General features: G+C 41.1%; 1 protein-coding gene across 2 annotated transcripts in view; it reads left to right on the top strand.

Moving 5' to 3' along the window:
• Positions 1–11248, top strand: part of TRIM13 (tripartite motif containing 13) — a 40286-nt gene that overhangs the window by 2976 nt on the left and 26062 nt on the right. The window lies entirely within an intron of this gene.

Below are 11248 nucleotides of genomic sequence, written 5' to 3'. Positions count from 1 at the left end.
TTCCTCCGCCCCCCCCCCCCCCCCCAGCACTGCGCCTGGGCGGTGTAGAACTTCAGGCTGCCTTTCTGGGCACCGCCTCCCATGGCTGTGGGCTTAGATCTAGAGTCCCCCGCTGCCAGCAGCCCTGTGGACCCCCTTCCACATTCGAGGGCTACACTGACCCCAAGGGACGCGGATTTGGTGCAGGACAGTCTCCCTCTGATTCTCTAGTCCCGGCTGCTTGCGTTTCTCCCTCCAGCCCAGATCCCCAACCCCACCTTTCTCCAGGCGATCTCTGACCTTTCTGTCCACAGATTGCCTTACCAGCTGTGTTTAATTCACCAATTCCAGGTGGATGTTATTCGATTCAGCTGTTCCTTCTACCTTCTCTGTGAGAAGGTGCAGTGCCCCTCTGCGTATTCAGCGCCATTTTGTCTCCCGCTGGACAAACTTTTTAGGTGCCCACAGCCGAGGAGGCTGGAGTCTCCGTGTTTGTGGGTTCACAGCCAAGGCAGCTGGTCCCTGGATGTTGTGGCTGTAGGGTCCCAGGTGGTATCCGAGGCCACCCCAGGTGAAGATAAGGCTGGGCTTCCAATCACAGCTGCTCTCCCCTTCAAGATGGTGTGGTCTCTGTGGCCAACACTTGATCTTAACCCCATCACTTCTTTTAGCTATGTCTGCCTCCAGTACAGAGATGAACTTTCTCCTCCTAAAGTCTTTAGCAACCTAATTGGAAGATTCAATGGTTATTCTTCACGGCTCATTTACTTTTCTTGTTAACCGTTGTTAAGATAATATTTAGTTATTGAAAATCTTATTCCTTAGAGAGTCCAGAAATTAGCCCGAACCAATATGCTCAATTAATATTTGACAAAGGAGGCAAGAACATACAATGGAGCCAAGATAGTCTCTTCAATAAATGGTGTTGGGAAAATTGGACAGATATATGCAAGAAAATGAAACTAGACCACCAACTTACACCATACACAAAAATAAACTCAAAATGGATAAAGGACTTAAATGTACGACAGGAAACCATAAAAATTCTAGAAGAATTCAAAGGCAACAAAATCTCAGACATATGCCGAAGCAATTTCTTCACTGATACAGCTCCTAGGGCAGTTGAAACTAAAGAGAAAATGAACAAATGGGACTACATCAAAATAAAAAGCTTCTGCACAGCAAAAGAAACCATCAACAAAACAACAAGAAAACCCACTGCGTGGGAAAACATATTTGCCAATGTCATATCTGATAAGGGCCTAATCTCCAAAATTTATAGGGAACTCATACAACTTAACAAAAAGAAGATAAACAATCCAATCAAAAAATGGGCAAAGGATCTAAATAGACACCTTTCAAAAGAGGACATTCAGAAAGCCAAGAGACATATGAAAACATGCTCAAAGTCACTAATCATCCGAGAGATGCAAATCAAAACAACAATGAGGTACCATCTCACACCTGTCAGACTGGCTATCATCAACAAATCAACAAACGACAAGTGCTGGAGAGGATGTGGAGAAAAAGGAACACTTGTGCACTGCTGGTGGGAATGCAGACTGGTGCAGCCACTATGGAAGACAGTATGGAGTTTCCTCAAAAAGCTGGAAATGGAACTCCCATTTGACCCTGTGATCCCACTTCTAGGAATATATCCCAAGAAACCAGAAACACCAATCAGAAAGGATATGTGCACCCATATGTTCATAGCAGCACAATTCACCATAGCTAAGATTTGGAAACAGCCTAAGTGCCCATCAGTAGATGAATGGATTAGAAAACTGTGGTACATCTACACGATGGAATACTATGCTGCTGTAAAAAAGAAGGAACTCTTACCATTTGCAACGGCATGGATGGAACTGGAGAGCATTATGCTAAGTGAAATAAGCCAGTCAATGAAGGAAAAATACCACATGATCTCACTCATTCATGGATAATAAAGACCATTACAAACTTTTGAACAATAATAGATACAGAGGCAGAGCTGCCTCAAACTGATTGTCAAACTGCAGTGGGAAGGCCAGAGAGGGTTGGGGGGCAGAAGGGAGGGGAGTAAGAGATCAACCGAAGGACTTGTATGCATGCATATAAGCATAACTAATGGACATAAGACACTGGGGGTAAGGGAGGGCAGGGGATTGTCAAGGGTGGGGGGAAAAAAGGACACATATGTAATACCCTTTGTAATACTTTTAGCAAAAACAAAACAAAACAAAAAAAAACAAACAAAAAAAAAGAAAATCTTATTCTTTTCCTATATCTATGCCACGTTCCCCAGTTCTTCCCCCGGTTCTTTTTTCCTTTATAGACACTTTACACTAAGGCATATTAATGGAATTATGCAGCCATCAAAAAGCATCATTATAAAAGACTGTGTTGAGATGAAGAAATGTTCAAAATAATAGGTATGCTGCTGTTGGTCTTAGGAGGATTTATGGTCACATGTTCAAAGATAATAGAATTTTACCCTAGACTATAGGAACATCCACACTCACATCCAACAATCCCCAAAGGAAATAGACATATAGGAGACACTAGCAAATAAGAATTAAAATGCCACTTGCTATCAATACTCTGGAAAGCTGGGATTCAGGTCTAAAGACTTTATCTTTCAGGTATAAATATACTCTTACCTCTGTAGGAGCACATCAGATAGGTATGCTCAGTTCTCTGCCTATGATTTCAGCAGCAAAGTGGCAGCAAAAGAGGTGAGATCTTCCCTGAGTTGTGCTGGAGCAGGCTCGTTCTGGCTTTAGGAAGCTGGTTCTGAGCATCCCTTCTCAACTCGGCATTCAGTGAACTCAAGTTGGTAGCTTACAATCAGCCATGGTGGGAGTATTTACACCATAGTAATTGGCAAACACTACAAAGTATGGCTCTCCATCCCCATCTCTTGCCTAAAGCTCAATGTTGACTATTTATCAGCACACCAGTAGGAAAAGGCAGAAAACAATCTTACTGTATTGGCCCTGATTATGTGCCCGACTCTGTTTCATTATGGGAAGAGAGAGTGATGTCTGGGCTTGAATCTGCAATAACAAATATGATAATGATGATGATGATAAATACCCATTGAGAACTTCTAGGTACTGTGCATGCTTCACTGTACTAAGTGCTTCCCATGCATAACTTTAAGTTATACTCAAATGACTTTATGGGATAAGGACTATCATCACCTCTGTTTTTTTTTAAATATATTTTATTGATTTTTTACAGAGAGGAAGAGAGAGGGATAGAGAGTTAGAAACATCGATGAGAGAGAAACATCCATCAGCTGCCCCCTGCACATCTCCCACTGGGGATGTGCCCACAACCAAGGTACATGCCCTTGACCGGAATCGAACCTGGGACCCTTCAGTCCGCAGGCCGACGCTCTATCCACTGAGCCAAACCAGTTAGGGCCATCACCTCTGTTTTATATGTGAGGAAACTAAGGATCAGAGCAATTAAGTAATTTATTTAATGTTATACTGCTGGTGAACAGAATATTCAGATTCCAATCCAGGCAAGGCCTCTCTAGAGTCTCAGCTCTGACTTCCATGATAGCCCCTTCCTGGGAAAAGTGGGAAAAGAGGTGGAAAGTTTCATTTCCAACTAGCAGTTGACAGCATGTATTACTATTTTAGAAACATTAATATTTAAAAACATGCAGCCCTGTATACTATGATAAAATTTTTAAAAAGACTTTCCAAATTGAAAAATAATACTATGTATTTTAATGAACATTTTATATGTGTGGTAAAAATGTAAAAAACATACATGGACATAATGTGGGGACATGGCTACTTTTTATTTACTACTTTTTTGTATACTTAAACTATTTCATAATAAAATTTAATATAATTCTGTATGAGGTAATTAGACTGGTAAGTGAGATTATAGGTTGTTCTAATCATTTCTTTAAAAATTTTTAATATTATCATTGTATTGTCTTTTCAATTAAAATTTTTAATAAAAAATTAGTGCATGCAAAAACTGGTAAAACCTGAATAATGTCTGTAGTCTACTTAGTTGTATTGTACCAATATCAATTTCCTGGTTTTAATAATGTCTTACAGTTATATAAAGATATCATCGTTGAAAGAACTGAGAGATGCAGTGGATTATTATTTTTATGGATTAATAAATAAATGTAATTTTTATTTATTATTCTCAAACAGAGAATCTCTGTTTTAACAGAACCTTATTTTAACCCCCATGTACTATTAGATGTTTTCCCTTTATGTTGTCATCTATCCATCACAGTACTTACTAAATTGTAGGTTATATTTATAAAGTACTATATAATTTTAAAAATGCTATTCTTCTTTTCCAGGAAACTTGGAAAGGCCATAAACTTTTTTCTATATTTAAAAATGTAGAAGATTCCAAAATGGTGGCTGAGTAAGTGGATGCTACATTGACATGCTCCCAGGACCAAACTGGAGTTACAACTAAAATTTAAAAAGATCATCCTGAATAATCAACTGAAGACTTGCTAGAGAGACCCCTGATAACCAAGGATGGAAAGTGGAGACCACATAGAGACTGGTAGGAAGGGTGAAGGTGTGAGAGGGCTGACCAGGCTCCCACAGACAGCAGCAGAAGTCCTGGAGGGATATTTCAGCTGGGGGGGGGGGGAGGGAGGCTCCCACTGAGAACTCTGGGGTCTAAACCCCAAGTTGGGCTCCCCAGCCCAGAGCACCAGAACTGAGAAAGGTGCCCACATAACATCTGGCTGTGAAAAGTGGCAGGGTGGCTGTCTGCCAGCCAGAGACAGTTGGAAATGCAGGCACCCTCTTAAAGAGCCAATGCACAAAATTTCCTGTGCAGCCACTCACCTTGGGCTCTGGTAGAGGGAGGGAAGAGCGGATTGGAACCATGTGAGCAGAAGCCAGTGTTGGGTACTCTGGGGTAAGACCTCAGAAGGCAGACATTCCAGTTTCCTGTACCAAGTTATTCCCTCATGCTGCAGAGGACATCTTTCTCTAGTGGACCTTTGCTATCCAGGCAGGTTTTACCTGGGAGGGAAGGCAATTTCCCCACCCTATTGGAAAACCCCTTGCCCCACTCTGAGGCCCAATAAGTGGCTAAAAATAACAATCAGCCTACAGGCAGAATCAATTACCCCACCCTATTGGAAAACATCTCACCCAACCTGTGGTCCATAGCCTGAGACTAATTAAGACTGAATACAGAAGGGGGTGCACCAAGAGTGTCTACCTTAGGTAATTGGGGAGGCTGAGCCACTGGGCCCTATAGAACACTTAGCACAGAAAGCCACTCTATAAAGCATAAAAAATGCGGAGACAAAAAAACATGACAGAAATGGAGGATATAGAGCTAAAAAACGCAATTTTGAGGGCTTGCAATAAACTTTTGGAGAGCTTCACGAAAACTAATGAGACCCTCGATGCTATGATAAAGAAACTAGAAATTAAGCATACATGCTCTGAAATAAAGAATATTACACCCAATAGCAGACCAGAGGAGCGCAAGAATCAAGTCAAAGATTTGAAATGCGAAGAAGCAAAAAACACCCAACCGGAAAAGCAAAATGAAAAAAGAATCCGAAAATACTAAGATAGTGTAAGGAGCCTCTGGGACAGCTTCAAGCGTACCAACATCCGAATTATAGGGGTGCCAGAAGAAGAGAGAGGGCAAGATATTGAAAACCTATTTGAAGAAATAATGACAGAAAACTTCCCCTACTTGGTGAAAGAAATAGACTTCCAAGTCCAGGAAGCGCAGAGAACCCCAAACAAAAGGAATCCAAAGAGGACCACACCAAGACACATCATAATTAAAATGCCAAGAGCAAAAGACAAAGAGAGAATCTTAAAAGCAGCAAGAGAAAAAAAGTCAGTTACCTATAAGGGAGTACCCATACGACTGTCAGCTGATTTCTCAACAGAAACTTTGCAGGCCAGAAGGGAGTGGCAAGAAATATTCAAAGTGATGAATAGCAAGAACCTACAACCAAGATTACTTTATCCAGCAAAGCTATCATTCAGAATTGAAGGTCAGATAAAGAGCTTCACAGATAAGGAAAAGCTAAAGGAGTTCATCACCACCAAACCAGTATTATATGAAATGCTGAAAGGTATCCTTTAAGAAGAGGAAGAAGAAGAAAAAGGTAAAGATACAAATTATGAACAACAAATACACATCTATCAACAAGTGAATCTAAAAATCAAGTGAATAAATAATCTGATGAACAGAATAAACTGGTGATTATAATAGAAGCAGGGGCTTGGAAGGGATTGGACTGACTATTCTTGTGGGGGAAAGGGGTGTGGGGGATGCGGGAAGAGACTGGACAAAAATCGTGCACCTATGAATGAGGACAGTGGGGGGGCGGTAAGGACGGAGGGTGGGAGGGGAACTGGGTGGAGGGGAGCTATGGGGGGAAAAAGAGGAACAACTGTAAAAATCTGAACAATAAAGATTTAATTTAAAAAAAAAGACTGAATACAAACAGACTGCAGGCAAAGGCAGGTCTCTGGAGGATTTGAGTCTTTGCCGGGTCTAATTTGGGACCTGGAACTAGGAAAAGCAGACTTTGGTGCACATCTTGGTCCTTTCCAAAGGTAATCAGCCCCAGCAGAGAGAGACTCAAGCTCTAGATTGCTGATAGCTACAAACATGGTATGCAGGGCCAGTCAGAAACAGCATCTAACACTGTTCTACACTGGAGATTGGGAGGCATAGCAGACCTACCTAATACATAGTCACAAACCCAAATAGGCAACCAAAATGGGGAAACAAAAAAACAACCCCCAAACGAAAGAACAAAAGAATTATTCAGAAGAAGAGCTAAATGAAATGGACATAAGAAACTTATCAGACACAGAGTTCAGAATAATGATGGTAAGGATGCTCAACAAATGAGAAAATATATACTAATTATGAAGAATGACATAACACTAATAAATAACACAGTGGAATGAATACACAGAAGACTAAGGGGAGCCGGATATTAGATAAGTGAATTAGATGACAGGGTAGAAAGAAATCACTCAATCAGAGAACCAAAAAGAAAAAAACAAATAAAAAGGAATACAGATTAAAGGAGCTGTAAGACAACATGAAAAGTAAGAATATTCTCATAATAGGAGTCCCAGAAGGTGAAGAAAGTGAGCAAGGGCTAGAGAATGTGTTTGATGAAATAATGGCAGAAAACTTCCCTAACATGGTGAAGGAAAAAGTCACACAAGTTCAGGAGGTACAGAGGGTTCCAAGCAAGTAGACCCCAAACAGGCCCATGCCCAGACACATCATAATTAAAATGCCAAACATTAAAGCCAAAGAGAGAATCTTAAAAGCAGCAAGAGAAAAGCAAGTTGTTACCTAAAAAAGAGCTCCCATTAGGCTGTCAGCTGATTTCTCATCAGAAACTCTAAGGCCAGAAGGGAATTGCATGAAGTATTCAAGGTAATGAAAAGCAAGGGTCTGAAACCAAGATTACTCTATCCAGCAAGGCTATCATTTAAAATAGATGGTGAAATAAAGAGCCTCCCAGACAAAAAAAAAGGGGGGGCTAAAGGAGTTTGTCACCACTAATCCTAATCGAGCACTGTGAGAAATGCTAAAGGGGCTGCTGTAATGAGAAGAAATAGAAAGAGAGAGAAACACATGGGATTACATCAAAATAAAAAGCTTCTGCACAGCAAAAGAAACCATCAACAAAACAACAAGAAAGCCCACTGCCTGAAAGAACATATTTGGCAATGATACATCTGGTAAGGGGTTAATTTCCACAGTATACAGGGAACTCGTACAACTTAACAAAAGGAAGACAAATAATGCAATTTAAAAAATGGGCAAAGGACCTGAATAAATACTTCTCCAAAGTGAACATACAGAAGGCCAACAGACATATGAAAAAATGCTTTGTGTAACTAATCATCTGAGAGATGCAAATTAAAACAATAATGAAGTATCACCTCACACCTATCAGAATGGCTACCATCAACAAATCAAAAAACAACAAGTGTTGGCGAGCATGTGGAGAAGAGGGAATCCTAGTACATTGCTGGTGGGAATGCAGACTGGTGCAGCCATTACAGAAAACATTATGGAGTTTCCTCAAAAAATTAAATATGGAACTGCCATTTAATCCAGTGATCCCACTTCTAGGAATATATCCTAAGAAACCAGAAACACCAATCAGAAAGAATATATGAACCCCTATGTTCATAGCAGCCAAATTTACAATAGCTAAAATCTGGTAACAGGCCAAGTCCATGGGTGGATAAAAAAGCTGTTGTACATTTATACCATGGAATACTATGCAGCAGTAAAAAAGAAGGATCTCGTACCCTTTGAGTCAGCATAGATCGACCTGGAATGTATAATGCTAAGCAAAATAAGCCAGTCAGAGAAAAACCAATATCACATGATCTCACTCATATGTGGAATCTAATAAACAAAATAAATTGTTGAACAAAATAGATCCAGAGACATAGAAGTATGGAACAGACTGTTGAAGATGGGGAAGGGGGTGCGGAGAAGGGGGTGGGAAGTGATCAACCAAAGAACTTATGTGCATATATGCATAACCCATGGACACAGAGAATAGGATGGTAAAACCCTGGGGTGAGGGGTGGGGGTAGGCTATAAGGTATCAATGGCAGAAAAGGGACATTTGTAATACTTTGAACAATAAAGATTTTTTAAAAAAATAAAAAATGTAATGAGATATATTTCATATACCATAAAAGTAATATTTTTATTTTATATTTTTTAAAAAAAATCTTTATTGTTGAGAGTATTATAGATGTCCCTGTTTTTCCCCCCTATTGCCCCTCTCTGCACCTGGTTCCTGCCCTGCCCCAGGCATTCATCACCCTATTGTTTGTGTCCATAGTTAATGCATATATGCATATACCTTCTTTGGTTAATCTCTTCCTGTTCCTTCTTCCTCCTTCCCTCTAAGATCCTTCAGTCTGTTCCATGTTTCCATGCCTCTGCTTCTATTTTATTCATTAGCTCATTTTGTTCATTAAATTCCTTGTTCATTTATATTGATTTTTATATTCAATTGTTGATAGATTGTATTTATTGCCATTTTATTGTTTATATTTTTTTCTTCTTCTCCTCCTCCTCCTCCTCCTCCTCCTCCTTTGAATATGCTTTAACATTTGATATAATACTGGTTTTGTGATGATGAACTCCTTTAACTTTCTTGTCTGTGAAGCTCTTTATCTGACCTTCAATTCTAAATGATAGCTTTGCTGGGTAGAGTAATCTTGGTTGTAGGTCCTTGCTATTCATCACTTTGAATATTTCTTGCCACTCCCTTCTGGCCTGCAAAGTTTTTGTTGAGAAATCAGCTGACAGTCATAGGGGTGCTCCCTTGTAGGTAACTAACTGATTTTCTCTTGCTGCTTTTAAGATTCTCTTTGGCATTTTAATTATGATGTGTGGGCCACTTTGGGTTCCTCATGTTTGGGACTCTGTGTGCTTCCTGGACTTATAAGTTTATTTCTTTCACCAGGTAGGGGAAGTTTTCTGTCATTATTTCTTCAAATACGTTTTCAATTTCTTGCACCCTCTCTTCTCCTTCTGACACCCTTATGATGCAAATGTTAGTATGCTTGAAGTTTTCCCAGAGGCTCCTTACACTATCTTCATATTTTTGTGTTCTTTTTTCTTTTTGTTGTTCTGATTGGATGTTTTTTATTTCCTCACATTCCAGTCGCTGTTTTGATTTTCAGTATCCTCTACTCTACTGTTGAAACCCTGTAAATTATTCTTTATTTCAGTTAGTATATGTTTAATTTCTGACTAGTTCTTTTTCATATCTTTGATGTTCTCACTAAGATTCTTGAAATTCTCACTAAGTCCCTTGAAGCTCTTATTATAATCCTTGAGCATCCTTATAAACATTGTTTTGAACTCTGTATCTAGTAGTTTATTTGCTTCCATTTCATTTATTTCTTTTTTTTTTTTTGGTGATTTCTTTTGTTCTTTCATTTGTGACATGTTTCATTGTCTGCATTTTGACTGCTTCCCTGTGTTTGTTTCTGTCTACTAGTTAGATTTTCAATGTCTCTGGGATTGGTAGAGTGGCCTTGTGTAGTAGGTGTCCTGTAGGGCCCAATGATTCAGACTCCCCAGTCACCATAGCTAGGCCCTCTAGGTGTGACCCATGTGGGCTGTGTGCACAGTTTTGTTGTAGTTGAGCCTTGATTGCTGTTAGTGTCACTGACAGGAATTGACCTCCAGGAAAATTTTCTGTGATGACCACCTATGACTACAGCAGAAGAGCTGCTGTGCAGGAGACACCTCTATGGAGTAGGACTTGCTTCAGTGGGGCTTTGGTGCTCACTGAGTCTGCCCCTTGAGTGTATTGCTCATGGATGTGTAGAGTTGTAATCTGGTATGGTCTGAAGCTGACCACTGGGAGCACTGGCTCTGGGGCCTCCTGGGAGGTGCAAAGTAAGCCCTTATTTGTGCCCTGCCTGGGGCCACCTGGCAGGAGCTACAAAGTGATCTGCAGATGGCTGCTACTTGTATTTGTCTTGGAAGTGCCTGGGAGAGACCATGCTGTGAAACAAGGCAGACTGCTGCTAGTGTTTGGCCTGGGGCCTCTTATTGAGAAGTATGGGGTATGCTGACACCAGCTTCTGCTTGTTTGAGTGATTTTAGGAAAGTGTGAAGCCTGAGTCAGGACAGGCCATTAGTATGGAAAAGCCACTGCAAACAACTTGGGTGGGACTGCACATTGGGTGTGGCAGGGTCCCAGGAAATCACGAGGACAGAGAGAATTGTGTGAGCCAGGTTGATGGAGACTCAGATATGGTGCCTGCCAGTCAGCTCTGCAACAGAGGAGGTCTCAGCATAGAAACAATGACCTCTGTGAGCACTCCTGTTTGGGAGAAAGCTGCTCCTGAGTACTTATCCCCATGCCAGACAATCTAGTTCCTGTCCATATGTCCCTGGATCCCTCCCAACCCCCATGCCACTGCCCCAGCCCTGCAGCTCAGAGGAGTGAGTCCAAGTGAGGCTGTGCAAATGCCACTGCCTGGGACTCCATCAGCCCCAATGTCACTAGGCCACAATCCCCACTGGTTTTTATAGCCCAAAGTTATTGGGGCTTCTCTTCACTGCACTGGAATCCTGGGCTGAGGGGTCTGGTGTGGGACTGGGACTCCTTGCTCCTCACGGGAGGCCTCTGCAGCCAAGATCTCCCTCCTAATTAAAAAAACACCACACGTGGGTGTCAGACCAGCCTGTTCCGCACCTCTGCCCCTCCTACCAGGCAATGTACTCTCTTCTT

The sequence above is a fragment of the Myotis brandtii genome, unplaced genomic scaffold (assembly GCF_000412655.1).
Source record: "Myotis brandtii unplaced genomic scaffold, ASM41265v1 scaffold174, whole genome shotgun sequence".
Classification (NCBI taxonomy): Eukaryota; Metazoa; Chordata; class Mammalia; order Chiroptera; family Vespertilionidae; genus Myotis; species Myotis brandtii.
Note: the sequence above shows the minus strand (reverse complement) of the source record. Positions and strands in the feature narration are given on the sequence as shown.